This window comes from Dipodomys merriami, unplaced genomic scaffold (assembly GCF_024711535.1).
Source record: "Dipodomys merriami isolate MVZ:Mamm:240054 unplaced genomic scaffold, mDipMer1.0.p SCAF_233, whole genome shotgun sequence".
NCBI classification, from domain to species: domain Eukaryota; kingdom Metazoa; phylum Chordata; class Mammalia; order Rodentia; family Heteromyidae; genus Dipodomys; species Dipodomys merriami.
Window position 1 is genome coordinate 1,079,579 of NW_027203749.1, and position 15,562 is coordinate 1,095,140.

Here is a 15,562-nt window from a genome sequence, read left to right on the forward strand (position 1 = left end):
CAAAAGCATCAGCCGGCGGAAGCTGCGTGGGCGAGTGGTTTGCTGTCCACCTCCGGCCCACATCCACACGAGGCAGAGGCTGGTCCCTAACATGTTGAACTGAGGCCTCTGACACTTGATTTTTCTGGAATGACATTTTTGAACATCTTGATTGTGCTTTATTATTATTATTTTCTTTTTGGTGCCATACCTGGCACTTGAATTCAGGATCTGGGTACTATCCCTGAACTCTGTGTGTGTGTGTGTGTGTGTGTGTGTGTGTGTGTGTGTGTGTGTGTGTGTGTGTGTGTGTGTGTGTGTGTGTGTGTGTGTGTGTGCCAGTCCTGGGACTTGAACTCAGGGCCTGGGCACTGTCCCTGAGTTTCATTTTGCTCAGGGCTGGTGGCTCTACCACTTGAGCTACAGCTTTACTTGCAACTTTTTCTGTAATTCATTGGAGACAAAGGTCTCATGGACTTTCCTGTCTGGGCAGGCTTTGAATGATGATCCTCTGTTCTCAGCCAAAGTAGCTAGGAATATAAGTGGGAGCCAAGAGTGCCTGGCTCCTGAGCTTTTCTACTCAACACTGGCATTCTACTACTTGAGCCACAGCTCCACGTTGCCTGGTGGTACTTGATTGGAGAATAGAGTCTCATAGACTTCCCTTCTTGACTGGCTTTGAACCTTGATTCTCAGATCTCAGCCTCTTGAGTAGCTGGGATGACAAGCAAGAGCCACTGGTGCCTGGCTTTGTTCTCATTCTTATAATGACCTGTGTGAGAGATTTTTTTTTCAGGAGGAAGAGAGAAATGAGAGTAGCGAAGAACTCGTGTAGAGTTAAGATATAAGGAGAGTCCCTCCCCAAATCTCAATTCTTGAGATTTTTGTATACTATTTCTCCAGTGTTGTGAAAATAAAAAGTCATGATTATTTTCCTTTCTCAGTCTGGGGCTTGAATTCTGAGCTCCTTTTGTCAAGGCTAGTTCTCTCCCCCTTGATCCACAGTGCTACTCCGGGCTTTTTCTGTGTAAGTGGTTTTAAGGAAATCTACCCAGGGCTTCCTGCATGCTAGGCAGGCACTCTACTACTAAGCCACCTTCCAACTCAAAAGTCATGATTTTTTAAACCAGGCATGATTTTTTAAACTCATGCCTGTGATCCTAGCTACTCAGGAGGCTGAGATCTAAGGATCAAGGTTCAAAGCCAGCCTGGGCAGAAAATCCCTGAGATTCTTATCTCCAGTAAACTACTCAGAAAAAAAACCAAAATTGGCCCTGTGGCTCAAGTGGTAGAGTGTTTGCCTTGATCTGAAGAGTTCTTGAGTTCAAGCCCTATGCATAAAACAGGTGGTGCTCTACCACTTGAGTTACAATGCAACTTACGGTTTTCTAGTGGTTCATTGGAGATGAGATTCTCTCAGACTTTTCTTGCCGGGGCTGGCTTTGAACCTGTAATTTATGTATCTATGCAGAACCTAAATATGCTTGCGTGGTATGGTCACTCCACAGTGAAGCCTGGATCTGAGATCCTGTCCCTCTTAAAAGCTGTCTGGAAACCCTCACAGGTAGCTGTTCTGCATGGGAAGGTCAGCAAAGGTCAGGTTCCTAGTCAGGCAGGAAATTGCCTTTGCAGACCCCAGCGCTCAACAGGCCGCACTGGCCTGCAGTATGGAAATGACCTTAACCCCTTCTGCGCAAATTACTTCAGATCCAACTTCTATCCAGATGGAAGAAACCCTGCATGGTTGTTCTCAGCACTTTGACAACTGAGAAATGATCCAGCATTTCTGCCTGGGTGCATAGTTCTAGAATAAAACCTTTATCTCTTCAATCCTAAATTCTAGGTTTCAGATTCATCTAGATCCAAGAATCCACAGGATTGCTATACCTGTAAAACTCTAGAAGAGCTGAGAAGCCTCCTCAAGGAAAAGGAGGCTTATGCAGCTCTCCTGGATGGTTTGGTCAAGTCTCAAGTTGTTTTCTTTTGATTTGTTTTTTGGTCAGCCCTGGGGCTTGAGCTCTGGGTCTGGGCGCTGTCCCTCAGCTCTTCTGCTCATGGCTAGAGCTCTACTGCTTGAACCACAGCGCCACTTCCAGTTTTCTGGTGGTTCATTGGAGATCACAGTTTCACGACTTTTCCGCCTGGGCTGGCTTTGAACCTCGATCCTCAGATCACAGCCTTCTAAGCAGCTAGGATGACAAGTGTGAGCCACCAGCGCCCAGCTAGGTCTCACGTTTTAATGAGCACTATTTTAAATGTTTGTAAAAACCTATGTTATGTACTTTCTTGAGTTTTATTCCCTGGGCTAAAGTGGAAACAACTTCATTTTGGCAAGGTGCGCAGCATTCTGCGAGGGAGGAGGTTTGGGCTAATAACACTCGAGGCCACTGACTGGTAGGCGACCAACTGGCCCTTGAGACCAGATATATGCTGTGCAGCTCCAAAAGGTACCAAATTGCTTTGTGGGACCAAACTCTGGTTCTTGCTGCCCCCACCGCAAGGTGAAGAGGATGCTGTACTAGAGGCTTTCCCGAGATGCAGGGGAGATTGGTCCCAACTTTAGCAAAGCCTGCACACTTGGCAGCATTACAACACATGTGGCCCCGGTCTGTTTTCCACTACTATGATCACCTGGCCTCTGTCTTCATTTCCATCTATTGGTCTGGACGAGATCATGTGACATATGAATCCTCCAAGAAACATGTGTAACAAGTCTTCAGGGATACTGCTAAAATCTTTTCTTTGTTAAATTCAGAGGGAAAAGTGATGAGGCAAAACAGTATGGCTAAAGATGAGCATTGGTGGCTCACGCCTGTCAACCTAGCTACTCAGGAGGCTGAGATCTGAGGATCACGATTCAAAGCCAGCCCGGGCAGGAAAGCTGGTGAGACTCTGATCTCCAATAAACCACCAGAAAACCGGAAGTGGTGCTGTGGCTCAAGTAGTAAAGCTCTCCCTTGAGATGAACAGCACAGGGACAGTGCCCAGGCCCAGAGTTCAAACCCCACCCCTGACAAAAACAGCAAACAAACAAACAGTATGGCTTTAGAGAGCCTTACTGCAGCCCAAGGAGAAACCTGTGCAATTATAAAGGTGAAACAGTCTATGTTCCAAAAAACTCAAACAATGTCTCCTCATCCCTTCAGGATGCACACGCTCAGATGAATGCTATGTCTAACCCTGTTATTAGCTTTAGTGAGCTCTTCACCTCATTTTCTGGAGCTATGTGATGGGAAAAATGCTGATTTTCCTAATGGCATTAGTATGCAGGGAATATTAATCTGCTGCACCTTGCATTGTTTCTGTGGTTTATTATCCTCCCTCATTTCTCGTCTGGCTTCCATTTTAGTTCAGAGTCTAACGATGTCTGATCCTAGCAATCCGACAAACCATCTTCCCATGGCACCCCACCATAAGACCTAACTTCAGATCCCTGGCTAGTTGGATCAACTCCCTGGCTACGAAAGATGCATCTTCAACTATCAACTCCCTTAAGATCAAGGGACCCAAGTCATTTAGGGGGAAATGAGACTAACCTAGGGAAAATGAGGTATGGGAAATGGCTTCCAGGGATTCAGTCTCAAGCTTAAAGCTTGTCCATCCTACTTTCCTGAAGGTTAAGGGAACAAAGCTATTTTAGGGGAAATGAAGCTTGATAGACAAGGGAAAACCAACACTAATCAGCTTACAGCAAATACAGGAGATATTCCTTCATGGACTTCCCTGAAGATTAAGGGAACAAAGCCATTTTAGGAGATATGAAGCAGGACAATTTAAGGAAACTGAGGCCTGGAAAAGGCAACTCAAAAATATGGTATTTAGAAACAGAAATGCTATCTTTCCTTCAAACAGTGAGGACTGAATGCTTTCTTTCCTGTAGGATGCATTTCTCACTGAAGAATTCACAACTGTCTGACAAGATGCGCCAAAACACAGATAGCAGGGTGTCTCCTTGCTTCAAAGGTAAGGATGTGTTTCATGGCAGGATGCATTGTGCCTGGAAACTCAGAGAATAACACCAGGTGGTATTAGAGCAAAGACAAAACACCTAGCTTTACCTAACCTTAAAGCCAGACCCCCTGCCTTTACCCTATAAACACCCAACTTCCCAAGGAGCTGTGTGACTCTCTGGGTGTCTCCTTGTGTGTGTGTGTGTGTGTGTGTGTGTGTGTGTGTGTGTGTGTGTGTGTGTCTGTATAATTGTCCCCCCGTCTCTCTCTGTGCCTGCCTGCACATATGTGTATGTGTGTGTGTGTGTGTCTGTGTCTGTGTCTCTTATCTCCCTATGACAGCTCCCACACTGTGCTAGTGTGTGCCCTATCCTTCTGTTAGTTTCTTTGTCTGTCTGTTAGTTTCTTTCCCTGCTTGTGACTAGTCCAGAAATTCATTTTTTTTTGTTCCGGTTGTGGGGCCTGAACTCTGGGCCTGGGTACTGTCACTCAGCTCTTCAGCTCAAAGCTAGTGCTCTACCACTTGAGCCACAGCACCACTTCCAGCTTTTTCTTCTTATGGGGTGCTGAGGAATTGAACCTAGGGCCTCATGCATGCGAGGCAAGCACTGTACTACTGAGCCACCTTCCCAGCCCTTGTCCAGAATTTCTTATTCAGGATTGAAGTCAAGGCCCCTAAGCGAAGAGGTCCCATATTAAAAGAGCAGCTTCACTAACCCTCTCCTCCATGGCTTCAGCCATGGGGCCTGGGTTTTACTTGGCCTCGAACGCAAGGCCTCTGGGCCTCTGATCCTATCCAAGCACACTTAACCAAATGACCTCCAGGAAATGGAAACAAGAGAAGGTTCTGTGTTTTGTCTTGTGCATGGGTTTCTCTGTGTCTGGGAGGGTAAGGTGAGACACAGAAATGGGGGCACAGAGGGTGGACAAATGTAGCCCTGGTCCTCACTGAACACTATGTGGAAAATGAACTCTACAATTTGTGGGTGAGGATGGGAGGGGAAAAACTAGGTGAGCGAGAGGGAATGGAGAACACTGTCCAAAAAGAAATGCAGTCATGTTTTTGCTTGTTTGTGGGTTTTTGGTTGGTTTTATTTGCCAGTCCTGGGTCTTGAATTCAGGGCCTTGACACTGTCCCTGAGGTTTTGCTCAAGGCTAGCGCTCTACTACTTGAGCCACAGTGCCACTTCTGGCTTTTTCTTTGTATGTGGAACTGAGGAATCAAACCCAGGGCTTTATGTATGCTAGGCAAGCACTCTACCACTAAGCCACCTTCCCAGACCAAGAAATGCACTCTTCACCTGACTCATGTAATTGTCACCCCTCTGTCTATCAACTTTATGATGAGAAGTTATAAAATGGATAAAAATAAATCACTTTTCCTCTTAGTTGCTATGCTTGCAGTTCCCAATGGAGGGCGCTGTAGTACTTTTTGTGGAGAGAGCCATAATCGTATGGAGAGAGCCATAACCCTTTGCTTCTTTGGAGGCACTTTACTAAAGGGATTATTTCCCTCACCTTTATGCATGAGTAAAGGATAAGAATGAATTTCTGATTCCTAACTTGAAAATTCAGGTACTGGGCTGGTAAGGTGGCTCAGTGGTAGAGCATTCGCCTAGCATGCATGAAGCCCTGGGTTCAATGAGTCAGTACCATATATACAGAAAAAGCTGCAGGTGGTGCTGTGGCTCAAGTGGTAGAGCACGAGCTTTGAGCAAAAGAATTTCAGGGACAGCGCCCAGGCCTTGATTTCAAGCCCCAGGACTGACAGAAAAAAAAAAAGACAGAAAATACAGGCACATTCAATCCTGCCCATAGTACAATGCCAGATATAACAAGACACAGGAAGAAAAGGAGCACAAGACAAAGACATTATTGCCTGAGGCTTGTCTAATTCTTCAAAGGTGCATCTTATCTCCTGGTTACATCCTCTTACTCAATTAAAGCCCACCAAAGCTTGCTTTGTTTATTATGTATTGATTGCTCCAGCATGGGGCTTGCACTCAGGGCCTGGGCACTGTCTCAGTATTTTGCTCAAGGTTGGTGCTCTACCAATTGAGCCACAGCGCCGCTTCTGGATTTTTTAGTTGGTGGTTTCTGGAGATTCCTATTACACAGGCCCAGCACTGGTAGCTCATACCTATCATCCCAGCTACTCAGAAGACTGAGATTTGGGGACTGTGGTTCAAAGTTGGGGTAGGAAATTTCATAAGGCTCTCATGGCCAAATAGCCACTGAAAAGTGGTTCAAGTGACTTTGGCTGGTGTCTCTGTCTGTTCTGGTTCTCTGAGTTCTGGTTTCTGGAGGAATCATTATCTCTGTTGTAAATGGGAGGGAGCCGCTGGCTCCCATAGGAAAGGCCCTGTGGCTTCCTGGTCCAGCCTGACCCTTGTCCTCATTTGGGAGTGCTCTGCTGCCCCATGTGGCTCTACTGTTCCTCACAGGTCATTTCAGCCCCTTGTCAGAAAGATGTTTCCATCAGTTCTGTCTTCCCTGAACCCCAAGCTCATTGTGGGAGATACTGTGGAGAAACCTATAAAAAACACAACATGGATGCAGAGCCAGGAATTGTGACTCATGCCTGTAATCCCAGCTGGGGAATGGCTTTCAAGGTTTTTTTTTTCTTTTTTGTCAGGTGTGGTGCCTGAACTCTGGGCACCTTCAGTTTTTCAGCTCTTCAGCTCAAGGCTAGCATACTACCGCTTGAGCCACAGCACCACTTCGGGCTTTTTCTTCTTATGTGGTGCTGAGGAATCAAACCCAGGGCTTCATACATGCAAGGCAAGCAGTCCATTACTGAGCCACCTTCCCAGTCCGTGGGGACCAGGGTTCAAAGCCAACCCCGCGAGGGAAAGTCTATGAGACTCTTCTTAACAATGAATGACCAGAAATCGGCAAGTAGAACTCTGGCTCAAATAGCAGAGTGCCAATGTTGAGCAAAAAAAAAAAAACCCACAATATAAAAAACTGGAAAACAGTGCCCAGGCCCTGAGTTTATGCTCTAGGAAAGGCAACAAAAAAAAATACTAAAAAAAAAGAAATTTAAAAAAATGGAAGCAGAGAGGCCAGGCTTTGCTCCTGCTTCTAATTAATATATGGCCACACAAACAGATGAAGTATAAAGGATTGAGTCCTGCCTAATTCCCCAGGGTCAAACAAAGCACCAGGTGTGTGCTCACCGGGGATGGCTCATTCCCACCTGGGCCCCCAAGAGACAATCCACAGCCAGCATTCAACTGAGGGCCTGGCCAAGGTCATTGCCCTGGATCCCAGAAAGACTGTTAGGAAAATGGAAGGGATTGCAAAAGGAATAGGCTGGACTCAATCTTCAACGGGGAGCACTGTTTATTGAGATAGAATAGTAAGGTGCACAGACCTTCCCGCAGGTTAGGAGGTGGTGCCTGAGAGTTGGGACAGGAGCTGGGTTTTTATAGGAGGCTCAAGCAAGGAGGCAGAGGTGAAGGAAAAAGCCACCAAGAAAAGGAAGTTGGGGGCGTTTCAGTTGAGCTCTCAATCGGATGTGTACAGCTGGGCTTAGATGGATTGCCCTGCCTGCACTTCAGAGGAGATCACACACACCGGGATTTTGCCTGCAGTCTGCATGGGCCTGGGACAACAGGCTGGGGGTCAGTCCCTCACATTTCATCTTTAGATACATAAAATGATTGGGCCAAGAGGAGAGAAGCAAGTCTTTCATATTGGATCTTTGGATACATAAGAAGAATTGGGCTGAGAAGGGTATTGCGTGGAGTTATGAGAACAAAGCAGATTCCCATCATTTGGAACCCTAAAGGAGTATAAAATGTGGAGAGGCATCGTGGTCTATTTTGGGCTCCTTCCTGCTGTGGTATGGGGGTGTTGAGGAGTCACTGGGGCTGGGGTCTTCAGGGTCCAGGCTTACAGTCAGCAGGACAGTGTAAGCCAGGCCACTGGTTGCCTGCAGTAATTGGATGGCCTAGACTTGCTCCCAGATCCTGAGTGAGGGCTGTCACCCTGCTAGAGAGAAAGTTGAAAACACTGAGATCAGGCAATAGACTGACAAGATGGCAGGACTGGTGGATACCAGTGACACAGGAAAACATCCTGGGCACAAGCCAGAAATGTTCCATTTGGATCATGAGCCCATAACCAGTCAGAAGTTAGGTCTGGATTGGAGTAGCTAAGGGCCTGGTGAGAAACCTTGATCAATGTCTGTAAGTAGCAGGTAACAAAGGCAAGAATGTCAATTCCTGTCTAGTTAGAAGTTAGACAGATATGGACATTAGATGAACATGCTTCTAAACTTGTTTCTATTGGCCTCCTGGCTCTGGTGAAGTTTGAAAGGGCAGGCACAAAGTGGCTGATGTGACATCATCTCCTCCGACTCCTCTCCACCTGGTCCTGGAGGTCTGGGTGCTTGTTGCTGGGATAACTTGTCCCAGTTGACATTTACGGGCTTCTAAGTCAAGGCCTGGGCATTTTTACTTGAGCACTTCTGCACAAGGCTAGCACCCTACCACTTTGAGTCACAGGGACACTTTTTGCAATTGGAATCTGCTAAGGTCCGAATTAAAAGCTGCCAGAGGGTCAGGAAGGGAAAGACCCTGGCATCTGTGAAGACCCCACAGACAATAAGGAAGGGTGGGAGGGACTCCTGGTGTCCAAGGGTCTGTATGGACCTGGGACAAAGCATGGGGGTCTATCCTTCAGAGAAACTAGCCCCTTTTTTAATTCTCTGCCTTATATAAGCACACCCCCAAATCCAGTCCCTAAACAACCTCCAAATCCGTGGGAAAGTCTGTGCCCCTTGCTATTCCCTAATCAACAGTCCTTGCCTGTGGGGCATCGAGTCCGGCCTATTCCTTTTCCCTTCTCCTCCATTTTCCCAACATTTGGAGCCGAAACCCAGCTCCAGAGCTGAAACCCAGAGGAAAAGCACCAGGAATTACTGGGTCCCTTCCATCTGCCTCTCACCGAGCCATTCACCTTCTTTTTCCCCGGCCTTCCTTCACTGTTTTTTTAAATTTTTATTTATATTTTGTTGTTGGTCATGGGACTTGAACTCTGGTCCTGGGCGCTGCCCCTTAGGTCTTCAGCTCAAGGCGAGTACTGTACCACTTGAGTCACAGCACCACTTCTGGTTTCCTGGTAGTTTATTGGAGATCAGAGTATCAAGGTCTTGCATTCCTGGCCTGGCTTTGAACCATGATCCTCAGATCTCAGCCTCCTGAGCAGCTGGGATGACAGGCTTGTGTCACTGGTGTCCGGCAAGGCTCTTCATTGACCAACTCCATCCAACATCCAAAAGCCTTCAAGACAAGGTAACTAGCCAGGTCAGTGGATTCCAGGGGTCTCTTTCTTTGTGTTTGTGGGGTGCTAAGAGATTTCAGGAGCCTCTCCATTCCTGAAGCCCTGCACCCAGTAATTAGGAACTTTGGGGATGCCCTTTCCCAATTATTGGCATCTCTCCATCCACCTTCCCAAAGCATCAGGGACACCTGGCACAGTGGGCCAGGCTTCTTAGTCCTACTGAATTTTTCAAATTGTCTCCCAGAGACAGACACCTCCTTGGCATGTCTGCAGTCTAATCTGAACACTCTGGGCTGACTGATTGACAGTCAAAAAAGAAAAAACCCTGACTTGTTTGTCTACTGAAATCTGACCTCAGTAAACCATGGCCACCGCTGGCCTAAACTCAGAATCTTCGATGTTACTCTCAGTGATTTGAACAATTCCACAACAAAACTCCGAGGGGTCTGAGGTCCCCTAAACCTACGTCCTTCTCTAACCTCCAGTCTAGTGGCCCCTCTGCTCTCCTGCCTTGCTCACCAAGCCCTTCTCTACCATGAGCTTCCCAACCATCTCCTCTAGAAAAATAACTCCTTGTCGCAGCTCTATCTCTCACCCCCTTTTCTTTCCCTCCCTCCCTCTTTCTCTCTTTTCTTTGATGACCTCCAGCACCAAAGATCCTTTTCTCCTTCCTTGCTCTTCTAATTACACTCTTGCTATTTGCAGTTGGTCCAGGTTCTCTAAGCTAAAATGTCTGTCTGCTCCAAGCAAACTCCTGCGGAACTCTGTCCCCATGCCTGGCTATCTGTCTGTCTGCCTGGGTAGCTGACAATGGGCAGAGGTGGGCTTAAACTTCCAAAGATAAAACAACAGCTAATGGCTCTGCTTAAACTCCCTCCAAATAAGCCCCTCCACACATACACATTTCTCAGCCCCTTTCTCTGGCTAATACACCTTCTTCCCATCCAGACCCTAAATACATGGGCCTCTGCTCTGGTGTTTTCATTAATCTGTCACTGACAGTGGCTGGCTGATAAACAGTTTCTCTCTTTTACTGCTCTCTCCCTTTCTCACCCCAAAATACCCTAATTAAAATGAACCAGTCCTTTTTCTCTTTGGGACTCAATTAGTCAAATCCTTTTCTCTTTCCTGAGTCCACTCACTTCAAAATCTAGATTCTTCATTTCTCCTCTAGGAGGCTGCAGAAGAGAAATCCCTCCCTCTCACATCTTCTAATAACTCCCTATCCAATTACTCAAACACTCACTTTTCAGTACCTTCATTATGCCACATCCTCCCTTTAAATGTCTTCAGGTTCAAAGTGCTGCCTTTTCCCTTTACAAATCTGTTCAGCCACCCCCTCCCCCAGGTCTCTTTGCAGGCTCTGGAAGCTGATGTAGGAAGAGACAAAGGCCCCATGATGGGTTTTTCTACAACTCACCACTCTTCCACCAAGCTTACTCCTCTTCACTCTTTTAGGGGTTAAAACATCTAATTCATATAGTCATGTGTGTCATCACCAAAACTGATTTAAAGGGTTTCTGTTCTTGTTATCAGTGATTGTTTAAGCATGGAAATTCTGTTTAATTCTGTGTGTCAAATTTGCCTGGTGTCTTGTTCAGTATTGCCTACTTTTCTGACATGGACCACATGGATTTTTCTTGGGCAAAATGATATCCCTTTGCCACTGGAATTCCAGAACACTTATGGCCAATTTCCTTTTGTGTTTTAAAAACCTAAGCGTGCCTAAAGACTTTTGTTTAAATGTGTGTGTGTGTGTGTGTGTGAACATGTTCAACATAATCTCATTGTAATCCATAAAAGCTGTTATCTTGGGGTCAAAAGGCATCTTGGTACTGATGTTTCCTGAAATGGGTGTTCCTGGACTGCAATTGTAAATTTGGTGTTAAAGAATTTAATTACCAAGCGTGCTGTTTGTTAAAAGGAAACATCTTTATCGAGGGTATTAGTGAAAAGATTGAGATACAGCTCAGCTCCTAGCCACCTGAGTCCAAGAACACTGTAAAGTCTATTCCTGGAAGGTGAGCAGACCCTGCCCAGTAACTGCATTACCTAGGCAAGTGGCACAGCTGGAAGAGGTCACTTCTGGATCCAATATGGCCACAGCTTTCTCCCACCTGGGCCCACCTCCTTACCTGGTCCACCTCCCTTTACCTTGGCCTTTCCCACACCTTTCAGCACCCCTACCCTAGATAAAGCCTAGCCTAGGGACAGATGCCCTCTTTCTCATTCACATGGAGTGCTAACCTGGACTGGTTACAGCCAGAACAACGAATAAATCTACCCCTAACCTGAAAATACCAGGTGTGTGGTGTTCTAACTCAGTGTCCTCCTCTTAAAAAACCTAACAAACACCAGTAAGGAGATATGGGTGCTCTAGGATTGGCCCAATTTAAAATTCACCATGTACTCTGGCAATCATTTTGCTTGGCGGGAAATTTTGTAACACTTATCATAAACTGGTTGTCTCAGGGCAAATCTAGGGGGAGCAGTTACCTTGGAGGGGAATTCACATAGTTACAGGTTGACCTTTGACCTAGCTTGCTGGACTCGCCAGATGGCCCTTATCTCAGGTCCCATTTGGGGAATTTACAAACAGGAACTCACACTGGTTTGTTCTTTATTTACAACCTTTGTTCTTTATTTATGACTACAGAGCTTGTCCCAGGGCCGACACCTAGACTCCGAAACTTTTTATTTATTTCCAGGGAGGGGAAGGGTCAGTGCTAGTTCAAGCAAGTTTACAGAAGCAAAATCCGCAGTTAGCAATTGTAAAATGTAATTCTAATTTTTAATCTTTCAATTTTAATGTTTTTTATTATGAAAAATAATGTACAGAGGGGTTACACTTACATGAGTAAGGTAATGTGACCATTTCTTATCAAGCCTTATCACCTCCTCCTTTGATTTTCCCCAACAATCCCTTCCCTCCCCACCTTCCCAACTGTTCCCCAGCACACCCATGAAGTTGTAAAGTTCATTTAAACATAGTGTCTTGTACATCTCATTGTTACAATGTGTCAACCTGTATCCTCATTTCAGCATTTTATTATTTCCCTTCCACTCCCCAAATTATAAAAATGTATATACAAAATGCAGAGCACCAGCATCAAATCCAGTGAGAACAGGGATTCTACTGTGGGGGAAGAACATACAAAAGAACCAAAAAAAAATCACATAGTACATTATAAGTACATTATATATATATATATATATATATATATATATATATATATATATATATATAATATTAAAAGTAAATTAAAAACAATAGCCAGAAAGAAAAAACACTTGTGTCCCTATCTTGGGGTTTATTTGGCTTAACTTCATATTATAAGGTCATATGTACATAGCTTTTGACCTTTTCTGCTTGCTCTAGATATATACTAGTTACTCCAAATAGGGGAAACCATGGGACCTATGTTTCTTTGGGCCTGGCTTACTTTACTCAGTATACTTTTTTCCAAGTCTTTCCATTTCCTAACAAATGGGGCATATCAATCTTTCCAATGGAGGCATAAAATTCCATTATATATATAATATAAAATATATACTATATATTATTATGTATTATATATAACTATATGTATCTATATATTATATAGTTATATATTATGTATGTTTTATTATATATATACATATATATCTATATATATATATATCACATGTTCTTGATCCATTCATCTACTGAGGGGCATCTGGGTTGGTTTTACATCTTAGCTATGGAAAATAATGCTGCAATAGGCAGATTTGTGCTGGTAGTTTTAGTATACCCTTGTTTGTGATCATTTGGGTAAATGCCCAAAAGTGGGATTGCTGGGTCATAGGGGAGCTCTATGTGGAGTCTTTTGAGGAACCTCCATACTGCTTTCGAAAGTGGTTGAACAAGTTTACACTCCCACCAACAATGCAGCAGAGTTCCCTTCTGTACACATTCCCTCCAGCATCTGTTGTTATTAGGTTTCTTGATTATAGCCATTCAACTGGGGTGAGGTGGTATCTCAATGTTGTTTTGATTTGCATTTCTTTTATGGCTAGAGAAGTTGAGCATTTCTTCATGTGTCTATTGGCCATCCTTATTTCCTCTTCAGAGAAGTTTCTCTAAGTCTTTATCACACTTATTTATTGGGCAGTTTTTTCTTTGAGGATTTGTTGTTAGGGATTACATTTTTTTTTTATTTCTAAATATATTTTAGGTACATGGCCATTGTCTTTTGTATGGGTAGTGAAGATCTTTTAGCATTCAGTGGGCTTTCTATTTATCTTACTAGCTGTGTCCTTTGCCATGCAGAAGCTCTGCAGTGTCATGCAATCCCATTTGTCCAACCTTTCTTTGATTTGTTGTGTTTCTAGGTATTTCTTAAGAAAATTTCTACCTAAACCGAGGAGCCCTAGAGTTTCTCCTGTTCCTTCCTGTAATGTTTTCAGGGTGTCTGCTTTGACTTCAAGATCTTTGGTAACTTTGGGGTTGATTCTGGTACAGGATGATATATAAGGATCTAACTTTAGTTTTCTACAGATGTTAAACCAATTTTGCTAGCACCATTTACTGAAGAGGCTGTCTTTCTTCCATTCTAGTTTTTTAGCTCCCTTATCCAATATTAGGTGACTGTAGGTTCGTGGGTTCATTTGTGGGTCTTCAGTTCTATTCCATTGTTCCTCAGGTTTGTTCTTGTGCCAGTACCAAGCTGTTTTGATTACTATGGCTTTGTAGTAGAGTTCAAAACTTGGTATTAATACTCCTCCATCACTATTCTTTCTGCTCAGGATTAAAAGCGATCCTTAAGACACCAGTTCCTGGCCTTTTATTATTCCATATGAATTTTTGATTTGCTTCTTCTATTTCATTGAAGAATGAAGTTGGAATATAGATAGGTATTGCAGATATCTGTGGAAAGTATTGCCATTTTCATGATGTTGATCTTTCCAATCCAGGAGCATGGGAGGTTTGTCCACTTCCTAAGTTCTGCTTTAATTTCCTTTTTCAGGTTTTTAAAGTTTTCATCCTAGAGGCTCTTCTCTTCTTTCATTAAGTTAATTCCTAAGTATTTTATTTTTTGTGGGGCTATTACAAAAGTAGTTGCCACACTCTTCTCATTGTTGGCATATAGAAAAGCCATTGTTTTTTGAGGGTTAATTTTATACCCTGCTACTTTGCCAAAGTTTCGAATCAGCTGGAGTAACTTGGGAGTGGAGTCCATGGGATTCTTTAAATACAAGATCATGTCATCTGCAAAGAGGGAGCGTTTTACTTCATCTTTCTCTATTTGGATCCCCTTTATTTTTGCATCGTGTCTTATTGCTCTTGGTAGGCATTCTACTACTAAATTGAAGAGAAGTGGAGAGTGGACGTCCTTGTCTCGTTCCTGAAGTTAGAGGAAACGGCATGTTATTTTTAACTGAGTCCATAGCAGTTTTACCTGATTAGTAACACACATCATGGCTGTTTTCAAAGCACTTACACGTTCTACAATCTTTTTATCCACTCACACTTGGATCCCAATGACACTAGAAACCTTTCAAGCTCAAGTGTTATCATGTTGTGCTGTATATATGGTTTGGGTAATGGTCATGGCAGAAGCAGTATCTCTGGCAGTTGAGTGTTACAGTAGCAATAATGCTGGCAACCAATAGTTCCAAAAATCTCTGTGAGCGGCTAAGAGCCTTTGGAACCTCAGTAGCAAATTGAATCCAACAGTCACTAAACCATGTTTGCATCAACTTAACAGGCAACAAGACAAGGGGGTTGCATAGTAAAAGATATTGTTCGTGCTCCAAAATGTCCAGGATTATTTATGCAGTTAGTAAGACCACAATTATTCCTGCCAGAGACATAAAATGTCTCCCCATCATTAACAATCACACCCTGCCCAGCCACCAGCCTGTATGGATGCATAACACAAGTTTGCACAGTCAGTGATACAAATCCATGGCGTGGGATAGGTCTCTGGAACAGATATAGGAAGAGGCATTAGTCCAAGTGAGCCTTAAGGCAACAGCCAGTCTCTAGATATGAGAATGAGCTTGTCCACGTGGGCTGACCAAGATGGTGACTGGCAAGACACCGTTGATCACGTCATTCCTCTGCGACCAGTCTTGCACTGCATAGTGGGAAACTCCCACCACCAGAACAGTAGACAAGATGTCGAATCCACAGGTCCTTCATGGTGGTTGATGAGCAGGGGCTGCAGGAAGTTCCTGGCATAGTGGAATCCATGTGGGGCGCATGCCAGCTCCTTCCAAAGCCACTCTAGATGGGTCATGCCTCAGCTCCATCTTTTTCTATTCATACACCTTTTCCTACCAGAGGAACTCAGAGCCACAATCAATCCTTGAATACCTTA